Source organism: Nicotiana sylvestris, chromosome 3, assembly GCF_000393655.2.
Source record: "Nicotiana sylvestris chromosome 3, ASM39365v2, whole genome shotgun sequence".
NCBI lineage: Eukaryota > Viridiplantae > Streptophyta > Magnoliopsida > Solanales > Solanaceae > Nicotiana > Nicotiana sylvestris.
This window is the reverse complement of record NC_091059.1, coordinates 114770140-114786763: the sequence shown is the minus strand read 5'-3', so window position 1 is coordinate 114786763 and position 16624 is coordinate 114770140.

The following is a 16624-nucleotide window of genomic DNA, read 5'->3' as shown; positions in this document are numbered from 1 at the left end:
TTTGCACAGACCTTGCATTAATAGGTCATGACTTCAGTTGCTGTGAATTTTTTTAACAAGTATAATGAGCCGTGATAAAGTAAAATGTATTTCTCATGTGGATGATAAATGAAAAATGGACAGTCATACAATTACATTTTGGGTTGATTTTGTTATCTCTTTATACTATTATTATCATTCATATTTTATTTGGCAAACAATTGTGACGACCCGGTCGGTTGTCTTAAGAATTAATGCTCTGATCCCCTATTAACTGCTTTACCCGTATTTATTTATGCTATTTTGATTTGTCGGGATGTTCGATTTTGAGTTTCGGAGAGTTTTGGGACACTTAGTCCCTAAATGAGAGCTTAAGTGTTGGAAATTTGACCGTAGTCGGAATAGTGTGAAGACGGCTTTGGAATAGAATTTCGATGGTTCTGTTGGCACCATTGGGTGATTCGGGTTTAAGGGCGTGTTTGGATTGTGTTTTGGAGATTCGTAGCTAATTTAGGCTTGAAATGCCGAAAGTTGAATTTTGAAGTTTCCGGTTCGATAGTGAGATTTTGATCCGAGGGTCGGAATGGAATTTCGAAAGTTGGAGTAGCTCCATAGTGTTGAATGTGACGTGTGTGCAAAATTTCAGGTCATTCGGACGAGGGTTGATAGACTTGTTGATCGAAAAGCGTATTTTTAGAGTTTTGGAGTTCTTAGGCTTGAATTTGTGGTTGATTCGTCGTTTCGATGTTGTTTTAGGTGTTTTAAGGATTGGTATAAGTTTGGACAGGGGTATTGGACTTGTTTGTGCTTTTGGTTGAGGTCCCGGGGACCTCAAGATGATCGGATGGTTGATGGAAGGATTTGGAGTTTGGAGATGCAGCTGAAGCTATGACTGCTGTCATAACCGCATCTGCGATTGAGAGGACGCAGGTGCGACTCCCGCAGATGCGGAATGAAGCCGCAGAAGTGGCAGATGAGGAAGGGGCCAGGAACCGCAGAAGCAGCATATGTACCGCACCTGCGAGACCGCACCTGCAGATTCTGGGTCGCAGGTGCGGCAGAGGGGTTTTAAGTGACCGCAAAAGTGGTATCGCAGATGCGATGGGTGGACCGTAGATGCGGGATTGCTGGGCAGAACATATAAATAGTTGCCTTTGCGAATTTGAGCTATTCTTTCATCATTTTCATCTGGGAAGTGAGCTTTTGGGGAGGTTTTTTGAGAGGGAATTCAAAGGGATTTCGAGGAGGTAAGATTCTTGGAACCTAAACTCGTTATTGAGGAGATTTTATCATAATAAACATGAAAATTAAGGAAAATCAGTGGTAATTTAGGGTTAGGGCTTAACTAATTAGAGGCCTTTGAGTGATGATTTGAGGGACCATTTGGGGTCTGATTTTGGTACCTTTGGTATGACTGAACTCGTGAGAGTGAGAGGATTCTGAAAATGTAAATTTTACCTGATTCCGAGGCGTGGGCCTGAGGGGCGTTTTGTTCATTTTACCTAATTTCGCGTATTAGCTTAGAATTTCTTTGTAGAATCATTTATTTGAAGTGTTATTTACATTATGAAATTGAATTGAATAGATTTGGGTCATTAGAGTCGAGTACTCATGGCAAGAGCGTGGTTTCAGATTGATTTGAGTTGGTTCGAGGTAAGTGGCTTGCCTAACCTTGTGTGGGGGACCTTCCCCTTAGGATTTGGTATATTTGGTAATTGAAATGCCTTGAACGTGAGGTGACGATTGCGTACTTGAGCTAATTGTTGAAAATTCGGTTTTCTTTAAGTAATTTCAATGGTGTTCCTTTTTCCTGTTTTATACTATTTGCAATTTAAGCCTGTTGTTAGCTTAAAAACATGTTTAATTGACTTAATTGCTTATTTGCTTAAACTGCCTTAATTGTATTATGTGAAGCATGTTAGGTTAGAATTACCTGTTTAATTGGTACAAAATTGAGCTTACTTGAGTATTCTTTGTGTTGTTGCTGTGTGTTATTATTTTGGGACCACGGGACGGCATCCCGGGAGATCCTCTGCACGTATTTATGATTGAGCTGAGGTGCGGGATACCAAAAGATCCCTAGCATGTATATTGAGGATACCAAGAGATCCTCGGGATACCGAGAGATCCCTAGCACGTATATTGAGGATACCAAGAGATCCCTAGCCTATATTAAGGATACCGAGAAATCCTAGGGATACCAAGAGATCCCTGGCATATATTGAGGGTACTAAGAGATCCTCGGGATACTGAGAGATCCCCGGTTATTATCCTTGTGAAGAATGGTATCTTTATGTGATTGTTTTTGCCTCTATTTCAGTTATTGAGTTCCTTATATTCCTGTATTACATTCTTATTGTTAGTTTTCAACTGTACTGCTTACCTTATTCTGTCATACCTTATATTTTTATTTATCTCAGTAGGGCTCTGACCTTCCCCGTCACTACCCGACCGAGGTTAGGCTTGGCACTTACTAAGTACCGTTGTGGTATACTCATGTCTTTTCTGCGCATATTTTTCATGTGCAGATCCAGGTACTTCGACCCAGTTCTATCACCCTTGAGGTGAGGCAACTACTCTAGAGACTTCGAGGTATATCTGCCGTGTCCGCAGACCGAGGAGTCCCTTTACATTCTATCTTGTAGTGATAGCCCTTCTATCTTTTCTGTTGATGTAGACATTCTAGAGTTAGAACATTTTTATTATATTCGTAGCTTGTGATTCATGGGTTTTGGGAAAATGTATTAGTTTTTGAGATTTAATATTGTGTATGTCGAGCGGCACTTTGAAACTCTGTTTTATTACTCTATTTCTGCTTTAAATAGTTTTCTTCCGCAAATTGGTTTATCTTTTCGCATTTAGGCTTACCTAGTCGTAGAGACTAGGTGCCATCACAATGGTTCACGGAGGGCAAACCGGGGACGTGACAAGTTGGCATCAGAGCTCTAGGTTCATAGGATTCATGAATCACAAGCCGGTTTAGAGTCTCGCTGATCGGTGCAGAGATGTTTGTACTTATCTATGAGAGGCTATGTAACTGTTAGGAAAATTCCACTTCATTTGATTTCCTTGTCGTGCGAGATTTGATGTCACAATTCTAAACTTCTGTCTTCTATTCTCTCACAAATGGTGAGGACACGCGCTACCCTAGATGATCAGGCACCCGCGCCCCCTACTGCAACCGTCAGAGGCCAGTGCCGGGGTAGAGGCCGAGGATGTGCACGTAGTGCAACCAGAGCACCTGCACGAGCTGCCACCGAGGTACCACCAGCAGTTCCAGCCAGAGTCCAGTCACCTGATACGCCTATTGCTGCTACTACTCCAGCACTTCAAGAGACTCTAGCATAGTTCATGAGCATGTACACCATTTTAGCTCTGGCAGGGTTGTTTCCCCTTGCTGCAGCTACGTTTTAGGCCGGGGGAGGAGCACAGACTCCCGCCGCCCGCACTCCTGAGCAGCGAGTGCATGTTGAGTAGGTCCTTGAGATTATTCCTGTACAGCCTACAGTCCGAGATCAGCCTGAGGACAGGGCAGCGATTTCCGAGGATGAGCAGTTGAGGCTTGAGAAGTTCAAGAAGTACAAGCCTCATGTATTTAGTGGTCTAGCATCAGATGATGCTCTAGGATTTCTAGATGAGCGTTACCTCATTCTCCGTACCATGGGTATATCAGGGTCGAGCGGGGTTTCCTTCACTACTTTCCAGCTTCGAGGAGCCGCTTATGAGTGGTAGCGCACCTATGAGTTAGACAGTCCAGATGAGGCTGCTTCACTGACTTGGACTCAGTTTTCAGATCTGTTCCTGAGAGAGTATGTTCCTCAAAGCCTCAGGGACGTATGGCGCGCAGAGTTTGAGCATTTGCGCCAGGGTGATATGAATGTCTCAGAGTATGTTGTCCGTTACACTAGTTTGGCTAGACATGCACCAGCCTTGGTTTCTACTGTTCGCGAGAGGGTTCGCCGGTTTATTGAGGGCCTTATTCCTAGCATTAGGTCTAGCATGGCTCGTGAGTTGGAGATAGATATTTCTTATCAGCAGGTGGTAAGCATTGTTAGGAGGATTGAGGGTATGCATGCTAGGGAGAGAGAGGAGAGGGAGGCCAAGAGGTCTCTAGAGTTGGGCCATTATTCTAGTGCCTGTGCCCCAACTGTAGGTCGTCATGGTAGGGGTTACATGAGTTGCCATGTTCATTCAGCTCTTCCAGCAACTAGTGGTATTCCAGCTCCTCCTAGGCCTTAGGAGCCTTATTATGCACCTCCGGTATCTAGCGCGCCTCCTGCGTGGGGTGCTTTCAGAGGTCAGTCCAGCAGACCTGCTCCGAGCCAGTCACAGCCGCCACGTCCTCCCAGAGCTTGTTTTGAGTGTGGTGACATATGCCATGTGGTGAGGGATTGCCCTAGACTTGGGAGGAGTGCACCTCTATAGACTTCTCAGCCACAACGCGCCCCGCAGAGCTCTCAAACTATGTTTACAACTCCAATTGCTACCCCACCTGCTCAGCCATCTAGACGTGGAGGTCAGGGAGGTAGAGGTCGCCCTAAAGGGGGAGGCCAGGCCCGATACTATGCCCTTCCTGCCCATACGAGGTTGTTGCATTCGATTCTATCATCACATGTATTATACAGGTTTGTCACAGAGATGCATCGGTTCTATTCGATCCAGGCTCCACTTATTCTTATGTGTCTTCTTATTTTGCTCCGCATTTGGGTATACCTCGGGATTCTTTGAGTTCCCCTATTTATGTTTTTACTCCTGTGGGAGATTCTCTTATTGTGGACTGCATTTATCGGTTGTGTTTGGTTGCTCTTAGTGGTTTTGAAACCAGAGCCGATTTATTGTTGCTCAGCATGGTAGATTTTGATATTATCTTGGGCATGGATTGGTTGTCGCCCCATTATGCTATTTTTGATTGTCACGCCAAAATCGTGACGTTGGCTATGCCAGGTGTACCGCCTGTTGAGTGGAGGGGTACTTTAGATCACACTCCTAGTAGAGTTATTTCTTTTCTTAAAGCTCAGTGTATGGTTGAGAAGGGGTACGACGCGTATTTAGCTTATGTGAGAGATGTCGGTATTGATACCCCTTCAATTGATTTAGTCCTAGTAGTATGAGATTTTCCCGATGTGTTTTCAGCTGATCTTTCGGGCATGCCGCCTGATAGAGATATTGATTTTGGCATAGATCTATTGCCGGTCACTCAGCTCATTTCTATTCCTCTGTATCGTATGGCTCCTCCTTAGTTGAAGGAGTTGAAGGATCAGTTACAGGAATTGCTTGATAAGGGTTTTATTCGGCCTAGTATATCACCTTAGGGTGCTCCTGTCTTGTTTGTGAAGAAAAAGGATGGTTCTATGCGTATGTGTATTGATTATCGCCAGTTGAATAAGGTTACAGTGAAGAACCGTTATCCTTTTCCTCGTATTGATGATCTGTTTGACCAGCTTCAGGGCACACGGGTATTTTCTAAGATTGACTTGCGTTCAGGTTACCATCAGTTGAAGATTTGGGAGCTAGATATCCTGAAGACTGCTTTCAGGACTTGGTATGGTCATTACGAGTTCCTTGTTATGCCATTTGGGATGACCAATGCCCCAGGAACCTTTATGCATTTGATGCACAGTGTGTTCAGGCCATATCTTGACTCGTTCGTCATTATCTTTATTGATGATATTCTAGTATATTCCCAAAGTCGGGAAGATTATGAGCAGCACCTGAGGACTGTGCTTCTTACTCTGAGGGAGAAGAAGTTATATGCTAAATTCTCGAAATGTGAGTTTTGGTTCGTCCGTGGCATTCTTAGGCCACGTGGTATCGAGTGAGGGTATTCAGGTGGATCCGAAGAAAATAGAGGTCGTGCAAAGTTGGCCTAGATCATCCTTAGCTACCAAGATTCGCAGTTTCCTTGGCTTGGCGGGTTAATACCATCATTTTGTTGAGGGGTTTTCATCGATTGCAGCCCCTATGACCAGACTGACTCAGAAGGGTGCTCCGTTCCAATGGACGGAAGAGTGTGGGGCGAGTTTTCAAAAGTTCAAGACAACTTTGACTACAGCCTCAATTTTGATATTTCCGACAGGTTCGGGGTCTTACACTGTCTCTTGTGATGCCTCGAGGATTGTCCTTGGAGCGGTTTTGATGCAGGACAGTAGGGTGATTGCCTACGCGTCCAAACAATTGAAGGTGTATGAGAAGAACTACCCTGTTTATGATCTCGAGCTAGCTGCCATTGTTCACGCTTTGAAGATCTGGCGTCATTATTTGTATGGGGTTCCTTGTGATATTTATACTAATAATCGGAGTTTACAGCACTTGTTCAAGCAAAACGATCTAAATTTGTGCCAGAGGAGATAGTTAGAGTTGCTCAAGGACTATGATATCACTATTCTGTATCATCCGGGCAATGACAATATGGTGGCCGATGCCTTGAGTGGCCGGGCAGAGGGTTTGGGGAGTTTGACTTATTACCAGCATCAGAGAGACCTATGGCGATGGATGTTCATGCCTTAGCCAGCCACTTTGTGAGATTAGATCATTCGAAGCCCAATCGGGTTCTAGCTTGCATGGTTTCTCGGTCTTCCTTATTTGATCGTATCAGAGGGCGTCAGTATGATGACTCTCATTTGCTTGTCCTCAAGGACAAGGTTCAGCATGGTGATGCTAGAGATGTGACTATTGATGATGACGGAGTATTGAGGATGCAGGGTTTAATTTGTGTACCCAATTTTGATAGGCTTCGGGAGTTGATTCTAGAGGAGGCCCATAGTTCGTGGTTTTCCATTCATCCGGGTGTCGCGAAGATGTATTAGGATTTGAGATAGTACTTTTGGTGGAGGAGGATGAAGAAAGATATAGTTGGATTTGTAGCTCAGTGCCTCAACTGTCAGCAGGTGAAGTATGAGCACCAAAGACCGGGTGGGTTGCTTCAGTAGATAGAGATTCCGGAGTGGAAGTGGGAACGAATCACCATGGGCTTTGTAGTTGGGCTCCCATGAACTTTGAGAAAGTTCGATGCTATTTGGGTGATTGTAGATCGGCTGACCAAGTCCGCGCACTTCATTCCTGTGTTGTACTACCTATTCTTCGGAGCGTCTAGTGGAGATTTATATCCGGAAGATTGTTTGTCTGCATGGTATTCCAGTTTCCATCATTTCAGATAGAGGTACTCAGTTCACATCACGGTTCTGGAGGGCCATTCAGCATGAGTTGGTACTCAGGTAGAGTTGAGTACAACATTTCACCTCAGACGGACGAACAGTCCAAGATCACTATTCAGATTCTCGAGAATATGCTCTGTGCGTGTGTGATCGAGTTTTGAGGGTCTTGGGATCAGTTCCTGCCACTAGCAGAGTTTGCTTACAACAACATCTACCACTCAGCATTCAGATGGCACCGTATGAGGCTTTATATGACCGGCGGTGTAGATCCCCAGTGGGTTGTTTTGAGTCGGGTGAGGCTAGACTATTGGGCACAAACTTGGTTTAGAATGCTTTGCAGAAGGTCAAGGTGATTCAGAATAGACTCCGTACAACCTAGTCCAGATAGAAGAGCTATGTGGACCGGAAGGTTCGTGATGTTTCCTATATGGTTGGAGAGTGGGTTCTACTTCGGGTATCGCCTATGAAGGGCGTTATGAGATTTGGGAAGAAAGGGAAGTTGAGTCTGAGGTTTATTGGCCCTTTTGAGATATTAAGGCGTGTTGGAGGGGTTGCTTATGAGCTTGCCTTACCTCCCATCTTGGCAGGAGTTCATCCGGTATTTCATGTTTCGATGCTCCGGAGGTATCACGGTGATCCGTTGCACGTGTTGGATTTCAGTTCAGTCCAGTTGGACAAGGATCTATCCTATGTTAGCCGGTCGAGGAAGCGACCTGGGAGACCGAGCAGGATATGTGCAGCCATTACCCTCTTCTTTTCACTACTTTGGGTATGTCTCTATGCTCATTCGAGGACGAACGAATGTTTAAGTGTGGGAGAATGTGACGACCCGGCCGGTCGTCTTAAGAATTAACACCCCGATCCCCTATTAACTGTTTTTTCTGTGTTTATTTATGCTATTTTGATTTGTCGGGATGTTCGGTTTTGAGTTTTGGAGAGTTTTGGGACACTTAGTCCCTAAATGAGAGCTTAATTGTTGGAAATTTGACCGTAGTCGAAACAGTGTGAAGACGGCTTCGGAATAGAATTTCCATGGTTCCGTTGGGTGATTTCGTGCTTAGGGGCGTGTTCGGATTGTGTTTTGGAGGTTCGTAGCTAATTTAGGCTTGAAATGCCGAAAGTCGAATTTTGAAGTTTCCGATTCGATGGTGAGATTTTGATTCGAGGGTTGGAATGGATTTTCGGAAGTTGGAGTAGCTCCATAGTGTTGAATGTGACGTGTGTACAAAATTTCAAGTCATTCGGATGAGGGTTGATAGACTTTTTGATCGAAAAGCGTATTTTTAGAGTTTTGGAGTTCTTAGGCTTGAATTTGTGGTTGATTCGTCGTTTCGATGTTATTTTAGGTGTTTTAAGGATTAGTATAAGTTTGGACAGGGGTATTGGACTTGTTTGTGCTTTTGGTTGAGGTCTTGGGAGCCTTGGGATGATTTTGGATGGTTGACTGAAGGATTTAGAGTTTGGAGATGCAGCTGAAGCTATGACTGCTGTCATAACCGCATCTGCGGTTGAGAGGACGCAGGTGCAACTCCCGCAGATGCGGAATGCAGCCGTAGAAGCAACAGATGAGGAAGGGACCAGGAACCGCAGAAGCGGCATATGTACCGCACCTGCGGATTCTGGGTCGCAGGTGCGGCGGAGAAGTTTTAAGTGACCGCAAAAGCGGTATCGCAGATGCGATGGATGGACCGTAGATGCGGGATTGCTGGGCAGAACATATAAATTGTTGCTTTCGCGAATTTGAGCTATTATTTCACCATTTTCATCCAGGAAGTGAGCTTTGGGGAGGTTTTTGAGAGGGAATTCAAGGGGATTTCGAGGAGGTAAGATTCTTGGAACCTAAACTCGTTATTGAGGTGATTTTTATCATTATAAACATGAAAATTTAAGGAAAATCAGTGTTAATTTGGGGGTTAGGGCTTAACTAATTAGAGGCCTTTGAGTGATGATTTGAGGTTCGATTTTGGTACCTTTGGTATGACTGAACTCGTGAGAGTGAGAGGATTCTGGAAATGTAAATTTTACCTGATTCTGAGACGTGGACCCGAGGGTCGTTTTGTTCATTTTACCTAATTTCGCGTATTAGCTTAGAATTCTTTGTAGAATTAGTTACTTGAAGTGTTATTTACATTATGAAATTGAATTGAATAGATTTGGGCCATTTAGAGTCGAGTACTCGTGGCAAGAGCGTGGTTTCGGATTGATTTGAGCTGGTTCAAGGTAAGTGACTTGCCTAACCTTGTGTGGGGGACCTTCCCCTTAGGATTTGGTATATTTGGTAATTGAAATGCCTTGCACGTGAGGTGACGAGTGCGTACTTGAGCTAATTGTTGAAAATCCGGTTTTCTTTAAGTAATTTCAATGGTGTTCCTTTTTCATGTTTTATACTACTTGCAATTTAAACTTGTTGTTAGCTTAGAAAAAAACATGTTTAATTGACTTAATTACTTATTTGCTTAAACTGCCTTAATTGTATTATGTGAAGCATGTTAAGTTAGAATTACCTGTTTACTTGGTACGAAATTGAGCTTACTTGAGTATTTTTTGTGTTGCTGCTGTGTGTTATTATGTTGGGACTATGGGACGGCATCCCGGGAGATCCCCTGCACGTATTTATGATTGAGCTGAGGTGCGGGATACTCAGAGATCCCTAGCACATATATTGAGGATACCAAGAGATCCTCGGGATACCGAGAGATCCCTAGCACGTATATTAAGGATACCAAGAGATCACTAGCATATATTAAGGATACCGAGAGATTCTCAGGATACCAAGAGATCTCTGGCATATATTGAGGGTACTAAGAGATCCTTGGGATACTGAGAGATCCCCGGTTATTATCCTTGTGAAGAATGGTATCTTCTTGTGATTGTTTTTGCCTCTGTTTCAGTTATTGAGTTCCTTATATTCCTGTATTAAATTCTTATTGTTAGTTTTTAACTGTACCGCTTACCTTATTCTGTCATACCTTATATTTTTATTTATCTCATTAGGGCCCTGATTTTCCTCGTCACTACCCGACCGAGATTAGGCTTGGCACTTACTGAGTACCGCTGTGGTGTACTCATGCCTTTTCTGCGCATGTTTTTTATGTGTAGATCCAGGTACTTCGACCCAGTCCTATCACCCTTGAGGCGAGGCGAGGCGACTGCTCCAGAGATTTCGAGGTATATCTGTCGCGTCCACAGACCAAGGAGTCCCTTTCCATTCTATCTTGTAGTGATAGCCCTTCTATCTTTTCTATTGATGTAGACATCCCGGAGTTAGAGCATTTTATTATATTCGTAGCTTGTGATTCATGGGTTTTGGAAAAATGTATTAGTTTTTTAGAGCTAATATTGTGTATGTCGAGCGACACTTTTAAACACTGTTTTATTACTCTATTTCTGCTTTAAATTGTTTTCTTCCGCAAATTAGTTTATCTTTCCGCATTTAGGCTTACCTAGTCATAGAGACCAGGTGCCGTCACGATGGTTCATGGAGCGCGAACCGGGGACGCGACAAAAATATTACTTCATATAGATTTTTCTATGAATTATATCGATTTGTAACGCAAATTTTATATCGCCGATCAGTTAGTGCATTAGTTATTTGAAAATTTATAACGAACCCCAAACATAATGTTAGTTACATATCAATAATATGAGGAATTCAAAGTCTTAAGTTACGAACTAAATGAATTTATAGTGATAAAAATATTATGACGAAATTATTATTTCCATTACCAGAAACCAAATGAACCCTTCAAGAACAATCCAACTTTCATATCAAACATTCTTTTTTCGTGAGAGTCATAGCCATCACTTAAATAATTTCAAGGCTCCATTATGAAGTACAGAAAACAATATTTTATTACCACTAAATATTCAAATATCCATATGTGTCACTTTGGTAGGTGGACCAAGGGCAATAAGGTCAAATCAACAAAAACCAGATGCCCTTCCAATTTGAAAACTGTTACTCCATGGAACAGGTTTTGGATTGGTTATGTATTTATAACAAGTTTTAGATCGGTTATATATCCAAAACAGATTTTAGATTTGTTATTTATTCATAACAGGTTTTGGATTGGTTTTGTAGCAACAAAATATTTCTATAAATAGGTTCACTGATGAACTTATTTCATACTCTGAAATAAAGAAATAAATCCTCTTTTTTAATGTTCATTCTCTTCTATTATTAGTCCTAGTTAATTACATAGTTCTTACTATATTACTTTTATTTTATAACACGTTATCAACACGAGTCTCTAGATTAGATTTCCAAAATGGCCGCCAAGCTAAGCTTGATTTTCTTCTTCGAGACTTTACAACCTAATTTTAGGTTTCTCTACCTCAAAACTTAATACAAGAAGGAGGAAGTTTGATGTGGCTCACAAGCTGTACAGAGATGCTGCTTTAATTCCAATATATTAATCTTCCTAAAAGACTAAAGGTACACCTTTTTCCAATTATATTCTTGCTTTGTTCATATTTCTTTATGAACTAACCACTTCCGTCATGTTTTACTAAAATCAATTGTTTGGATTACAAAATATCCAAGAAGTGCTAAGCTAGCTGAGATTCTTCGGAGTTTCATGTGTACTACCAAATAAAATATTAAAATACAATGATGTTCATAAGGATACTTGGCTCATTTCGCTCTTGTTTTTGGATATTTGTGTGTGCTATGATCCCCAAATTTTCTAACAAGCACCAAAAAGATATTTATTATGTTCTTCCAATTAAACTTGCTCTTTATGTTCAGGCTAATATTCGATCTCCACATGAAGGTTAGTCAGTGTTTTTACTTTTCGTTATATGTTAAAGCTTCTCCTATTTAAGTGGAAGTTGAATTTGTCACTGATGAGTTATGAACTAATAATTTATTTTGAAGCTTATTTATACAGTAAGTGCCTTAAACGTGGCTTAGTAGTTAGTACTCACAATTAATTATAAGTTTAAAAATATTGGCGAATTATTGTTTCTAATTATTTTTGTCTTGATTAGAAGACATGCCAATCGTGAGATGAAGTAATTATTCTCTCTCATTGAGATTTCACGGAGTTAGCATTACAAAAATATATGAGCTAAATAGCTTTTACATATTTAATGCATTTACTAATGTACACTACATGGGTCATATAATCAATGCTCAGAATAAAAAAAAATGGAACTACAACTACACTTTTTCGTGTATACAAATAATATGTTAATGATTTCATTCGCACCATATGAATAAATATTATAAGCTGGATAAGAGCTTACAAAAAATATTGACACTAGAAGTTATATACTACAAAGGCTTGTGAAGATAATCTATATTATATGCCTCATATTTTCTTTAAATATTTTGAAAGATATTTTAAGACATTAGGTTTCAGTCTTGATGTATGATAAAGATAAAATGTTGGGTTTAAGCTCCAATGCATTATATTGATAATTATAATAATGATGAGTCTGAAAGAAGACAATATAATTACCGTAGCCATGTGAATTGGCGTGATCGTGACAAGGAACGAAATAATAATCGTCATCATAGTAGTAATTATAAAAAGGAGGATAATAAGAGTTCTCAATATATCCTTCAAAAGGTGAAAGCAATATTTACCATCAAATTGGTATGGAAAAATAAATAAAGTACGTCGCAACGATTATACTCTATTCCTTGAAGAGAATGTGACTTGTGATAAACATTTAGAATGCAGACTCATTCCTGAAGGTGAATGTAGCAATATGTGTATAATGAATAAAGACGTGTTGGATACATACCACAACTCACATTTAAGGGAGGTTTAAGAGGAAGAAAGATAATGAATATTATTGTGTGGTTACATGAATATGTCATTGGTCGCGTACATGTGGTACATCAAAAATATTTTGACATACCTTATAAAAGGTTATTAAAGGCAAAATTCAAGCAAGAAATAATTTTGCTTATGATGACTCTGAACATGACAATTTATTATAATATAAATTTCTTTGTGAAAGAGACATTCACTATATGAATGGTGTAACAAAAGATCTTGTAGTACAAAATCAATTAAGAGCTCCAGAAGAACTAATTTATTATTACTCGGATGGATAAAATTATTCATGACATTGATATTATAGTAAGTCTCAAAAGAAACTTTTTGAATTTCAAATGTATAAGCCAAAGTGGTTGGCATATTGAGACTATAAATGAAAGGAAGGTTGAATATATTCATATTACTATAATCATACCGGGTAAATATAAAAGGTTACCCGACTTTCCTTCTATTTGTACTACACAAGTATAAGTATGATGAGGCAATCACATGCCACAAGTAAACTAGAGGTTTACTGAACCAAATATTAGTTGGCATGACCGGTAGGCCATCCCGGTTCAATTATGATGCGCAAATGATTGAGAATTCACATTGGCATATATTGAAGAAATAGAAGATTCTTCAAAAAATCTCTTGTGCTACTTATTCTCATGATATACCAGCTAAGGTAGGGACTGAATCCCTTGATTTCTTGAATGAATAAAAGATGATATATATATGGGCCCAGTCACATGTCATGTGGACTATTTACTATTATATGATTTTAATAGATGCATCTATTGTATAGTCACATGTGCGTTTGTTATCAACTTGTAGTTTGGCTTTTACAAGGTTGCTTGCTCAAATTATTAGAGCACAATTTCAGAACGTAAATTATGATGATTTATCTTGATAATGCTGGTTTAAATCCAAGTTGGTTTAGCAGAAATTATATGCCTCCAACTATAGCTAACCAATTGGTTATGAGAATAAAACTCCCAAAAATAAATTTTGGTATGAGATGTATTATTTAATATATAGCAGCACTTGTACGCATCTAGCCAACAAATTATTGATAAATTCTCCCTATCATAATTGGTTCAGGGTCAGGAACCAAATAAACTTCATCTAGAAATATGAATGTGCTATATGATTTAATTGCTCTATCATAACGCATAAAGATGAGTCCCTAAACAATGATGGGGATATGTCTTGGTGATCCAACATTAGGGGGAGAAAATGGGCAGCTGAAAAAATATTACATGAAATGAATTATTATGAGTACATCTAGATCCTCACACAAGAAAACATGAACTTGAAGTTCAAGTGATAATTCATTTAAAAAATATTGCTAGGCACATTTGTTGACCCACAGCTAAATATCATATTTTAGCCGCTAGTGCTTCAAAAAAAGAGAGGATAAAGTTCATGAAGGACATAGTCTATGGCACATATGAAGCATAATTGACTAATCGATTTCAAAAATAAAACTCCTTGAAGAAGGAGAGGAGCAAATGATCAAAATGGTCATAATAAGAAGGCAAGTGCTCTATAAGAACACCGCAACATAACACTTTATAAGACCTCATAAAAGAGGCTCAGGTACCTAAAAATAATGAGATCTTGATAAGTTATATCTTTATTGAGTGATGATAGAACCGATATAAAATGAACATCGACAATATTATTGATATAATATAGCGCTCAATATTACTAATATTGACGAGGATCTTGAGCACAAATCTATCATAGAATGTGGACAGACAAATGATTGGCCAAAATGAAAAATACGCAATCAAGATTGACTTTACCTGAAAAATGTGAAGCTGGACATATAGTCCCAACACCTGAAAGTATAAACCCCAGTGGAGGCAAACATATTTTCTTGTGCAAAAGTAAAATGAAAAATGAAATTGTAAGATATAAAGCACGACTTGTAGCACAAGGATTTTCGCAACAGCCTGACATTGATTATATGGAGAGATATTCTCTTATGGTGGATGCAATCACATTAAGATATCTTATCAGTCTAGCAATTCATAAAAAACTTGATATGCGTCTTATGGATGTTGTCACGGCCTATTTATATAGCTCACTGGACAACGAAATTTTGTTGAAAATCCCTGAAGGATTCAAAGTACCTGAAACATGCAAAGATTCCTAGGAAACTTATTCGATAAAGCTTCAGAAATCTTTATATGGATTGAAGAAATCAAGGCGCATGTGGTATAATCGCCTCAGTGAATACTTATTGAAAAAAGGACACAAGAATGACCCAATTTGTCCTTGTGTCTTTATAAAAAGATCTAGATCTGAATTTGTCATAATAGTTGTGTATGTTGATGACTTGAATATCATTGGAACTCCTGAAGAGTTTCCAAAGGCAGTAGAATGCTTGAAGAAAGAATTAGAAATGAAAGATCTTGGAAAGACAAAATTTTGTCTTGGCTTACAAATTGAGCATTTGAAAAATGAAATATTTGTCCATTAATCAACGTATACCAAAAATATTTTGAAGCGCTTTTATATGGATAAAGCACATCCATTGAATACCCCGATGGTTGTGAGATCGCTTGATATAAATAAAGATCCATTTCGTCCTCATGAAAATAATGAAGAGCTTCTAGGTACTGAAACCATATCTTAGTGCAATTGGGGCATTAATGTACCTTGCTAATAATTCTAGACCAGATATAGCTTTTTCTGTAAGCTTGTTAGCAAGATTTAGTTCTTCCCCAACACAAAGACACTGAAATGGTATTAAGCATCTATTCAGATATCTGCGAGGGACCATTGATATGAGATTATTTTATTCAAATGAATCTAGGTCACAACTGATAGCTTATGCAGACGCAGGATATTTGTCTGGCCCACGTAAATGTCGATCTCAAATAGGCTATTTATTTACATGTGGAGGTACTGCCATATCATGTCATTCAACAAAACAAACTATGGTTGCTACTTCCTCAAATCATGCAGAAATAATAGCCATTCATGAAGCGAGTCGAGAATGCATTTAGTTGAGATCAATAACTCAACATATCCAGGAGCTATGTGGTCTTTCATGGGGAAAGAATATCCCAATAACATTATATGAAGACAATGTTGTATGTATAGCTCAACTACAAGGAGGATATATTAAAGGAGACAAAACAAAACATATTTCACCAAAATTCTTTTTCACGCATGATCTTCAAAAGAATGGTGAATTAGATGTTCAACAAATTCGTTCAAGTGATAATTTGACAGATTTGTTCACTAATGCATTGGCGACATCAATATTTGAGAAGTTAAGATACAAGATTGGAATGCGTCGTCTCCGAGATATCAAATAAGGTTTTTTACAGGGGAGAAATACGCGTTGTATTCTTTTTCCCTTAACCAAGGTTTTGTTCCATTTGGATTTTTCTGGTAAGGTTTTTAATGAGACAACTCTTAATGCGTATTACAAGATATGTGTACTCTTTTTCCTTCATTAAGATTTTTTCCACTGGGTTTTTCTTAGTAAGGTTTTAATGAGACACATTATTTGTTAGTGGACATCCAAGGAGGAGTGTTATAAATCCTGCAAATGGATCCATCCACTTGCAATGATGGATGTCTCCCATAACAGGTTTTGGATTGGTTATGTATCCATAACATGTTTTAAATTGGTTATGTATCCAAAACAGGTTTTAGATTGGTTATGTATTCATGACAGGTTTTGGATTGGTTTTGTAACAA